This window comes from Opisthocomus hoazin, chromosome 1 (assembly GCF_030867145.1).
Source record: "Opisthocomus hoazin isolate bOpiHoa1 chromosome 1, bOpiHoa1.hap1, whole genome shotgun sequence".
Taxonomy (NCBI): domain Eukaryota; kingdom Metazoa; phylum Chordata; class Aves; order Opisthocomiformes; family Opisthocomidae; genus Opisthocomus; species Opisthocomus hoazin.
In genome coordinates this window covers 150,948,704-150,952,277 of record NC_134414.1, presented here as the reverse complement: position 1 = coordinate 150,952,277, position 3,574 = coordinate 150,948,704, and positions in this window count along the sequence as shown.

Here is a 3,574-nt window from a genome sequence, read left to right as displayed (position 1 = left end):
CGCCGGCGCCGCCGCTTCGCCTTCAGCGCCCGCCGCCGCCCGCCCCGCGCCCCGCCTGTTGCGCCCCGACGCGGCCGCGCTCCGCGGGGCTCCTGGCGCCGCGCAGCTCCTCCCCCGGCCCGCTCTGCCCGCGCTGGGGCACCGCGCTGCTGCGCGGCGCGCACGGCTCTGCCCCCCCCCCCCCCCCCCCCCCCCAACCCGCCGCGCACACGCACTGGAGGGGAGGGGGGGAGGCGTGCGAGCAGACGCGTGGTCACACGGAGGGAGAGGGTCCACGCAGCCGCGCGGGGGGAGGGGGGGGGGGCGGGGGACAGGGACGCGCGGACCCACGCAGCGAGGCGCACGGACATCGCGCACCCGGCTCTGGGCTCGGGGTACCCCCGCGGGGAGTCCAGCGGGCTGTGGCTGACCTTGAGCCGGTCCCTGGCGGGCCTCCGCTCGTGAAGGTCATTGCCGCGATGCAAGCGGGACAGGGGCATCCGCGGATGGAGGCAGCCCGTCACGCAGCTGGGGGAAGGCGCGGACAGGTGCGGTTTCTCTCCTCTCACCTGGGGGGGACGGAGTTTGCCCCCTCTCGCAGGTACCGAACAGGTGAGCTTGCTCGGTCTTTTTGCTGACCACCACGCGGTGGGCGCTCAGCCCCCCTGGGAGCCAAAACTGCCTGTCGCGGGCAAGCAGACTGCCGGCCCTTCTGGCTTCCGAAACCTGTGGCTTGCTCCATCCGTCTCACCCTCGGAGTCTGAAAGCATGGAGAAACTCACGGCAGTGTACATGCTGCCTCCGAAAACGGGGCCAACAGGTGAGGCTGCTTTCATCCTTCCCAGGACGAAAGTCTGACTTTCCCTTGAAAGCCCTTTGTCGGTGCGAAATATTATTAAGCAGGCTTTTATCGTCGTCGTATCCGATGCCTTTGCTGGCTGCGAGCCATATGCTTACCCTGCACTGTCTCTTGGCAGCACAGATCTAGAAAAAAACGTTCTCCTCTTTACCCCTCCTCCCAGTTCCTTGCTAACTAGCTGGTAATATTCAGTTACTTCAGGCTCTGGACATTTTGACTATGGATGCCTTGTCTGGCTCTGTCCTCAGGAAGGAGGTGAATACGATTTAAATGCCGCCTAATCCTTTTTCCTTTCTCCCTCATTAGCATTGAAGAAGGCTGTTGCAAAAGGAAGCATGTTTTTTCACTTATATGAAGATGGCTGTCACACAAGGAAGCGTATTTTTCTTTCATATTATACATAATTAGGGTACGGCAGCCAGATGAAAAATACTTTTCTGGAGAATATACCTTTTCTTTTGAAAAAATGAATCAATGTTTACCTTTGTAATAGTAAAATGCTTCTTGCTGAGATTCCTTTTTCAATTAATACAATGAGTTACTCATTCACAGGATTATTTGAATCATAATTGTGATTTATTCGTTCATGTGGTTAACTGTTGAGAAATCCTTTAAGAACAGCTTTTGGGAGGGATGCGAAAGCTCCCGAAGTCTATAAGAGAATACAGGGCATATCCACACTGCAATCACTGCTGTGATTGAGCTCATTCTGCGCTGGGTTTAAACGAGCAAGCTCCAAGCAGCACAGCAGAGACACCGTGGAGCTCTGCTACAGTTTGCAGGACAATTTTCCAGCCCACGCAGACATTTCAGGCTGCCACAGCTCTGGTCTTCGTGTTACCTGAGCGAGCAGCGTTGCAGGGAGCTCAGGTGCCTCCACGTGTGCTGCAGTCCCGCCTGGCCACATCTACCTGCCCTGCCCGCCTCCTGCCCCAGTCCATCTCTGAGCAGGCTGCTACATACCGCCTGTGATTGCTCCTGAAAGCCCCTGAGAAGCCACTGCATTTCCCTCTGTGCACTGACGCTGCGCCTCAGACTCAGTATTAAACCCACAAGCCTTTGCGACGTGCAGCTCAACTCTTTTTAGCACGCAGCCTGTTCCCAAACTGGTCTGCACCACGCTGCCTGTGCAGCCACACCCCTCACTTCTATATTAAGAGGCGATGCCAGCTGCCACCGCTCAGCCTCCGTGCGGATCTTGCTGGGCCAGCATCTTGAGGTGGCACGTAATTTGCAAGGCTGGAGAAGAACGGCAAGGGACATCCAGAGACGTCAGGGAGGGGCGAGAGGCGAACCCCAAGCCGCGCTCCGGAAAGGCACATGGCAGGACCGTAACACTCCCTGCAGGGTTACTTGGCTGCTAGCTCTGATGCCAACACCACGAGAACGGTGCCGCCCAAAAGTGCTGTTCAGCTTCTCTTTGAGGCGGTGGCTGGGTTCGCATCTCCAAGCTCACTTATGGGACGTTGCTATGGTTCAAGAGTTAAGGATGACCACGTCCTCCCCCAGGCTATATCAGTCACTAATTCCAAGGTGCACAAACACCCCTTTGTAGACAGATGGGAAAAATTGTTGCTGAGCCTAGCACAGCAGGACACCTGCTTCTGGGCTCTCGTCCTACTCCAGAAGCTGGAGGGACATCATCTGGCAGAGCCTGGCCCTGACAGGCACCTGTCAGTCTGCTGCACAGCAGTTCAGCTTCAACAAACCGAACAGTTCCTTGGATGTCTTAGGCAACCCTGAATGCGGGTCAGCATTTTGGGCAGCGCTGCCACTCTCTGGGCTCCCTTCAGCTCCCGTTCGCTGGATTTGGTGTGCTCAGCACTGCAGCTGCCACAATATTATGGGTATGTAGCATTTTCTCAGGAACATCAAACTCAGAGACCCTCAAGGTAAGGACTCCAAAACTAAGATACCCCAAGTGGCTACCTAGATTTTCACCTAGCTTATGCAAAACTCCTTATCCGCTTCCTGCCTTGCTGGATTTCCCAGTCACTCCATCTTCTCCTGAACTTTCCAATTCTCTCCTCCATGGCTCCTGCGCTACCACTATCTCCTGCTTCCCACATTCAGGTACTTTTTCCAGTTATGGAGCATCTCCTCCCCGCAACCTTGCTAGTTTCTTCATTTACTTGTAGGCCTGTGGCCCTCAGTATTAAAGTCAGTATGGTTTTTATATCCTTTTTGCAAAAATCCTGTTGGGACTGGAACCTACCCAGTAAGAAAAACAATCCTTCATACCTTCAGTAACTTTAGTGAACTATGGACCTCCGAAGTCACACATCAACACCTTAACACGTAGCCTAGGAGGTACAACATAACCTCCTACAGGCTTGTGGCCCTGAGGTAGAATTCATCTCCCAGGAGCCAAAATATTCCACACGTAGAACAACTCCCAACCGTCTAAAAAAAGCAATAGCCAGGGAAATTAAAAAAGTGTAATGGCTGGCAGAGCATCCACGTTTGAAATGGTCATTTACATTTATGCACAGTACCAGTTACAGCCACCTTCATACCTCCCTACTTACTCAGAGTCATGAATCTATAAATGAGAGTGCTAACAGGAGAGGGAAGCAGAATTTGCTTATGCCCTGAAGCTGTTAGCCACACCACTCAAACAGAAGTTCTCCTGTTTTGTTCTCTCACCAGAAACCAGGAAAGAACCTATCTATTTATTAACATCCTATTAGCCAAATGATATGATATCAAATGTTAGTGGCCAAATTATTTAGTGCC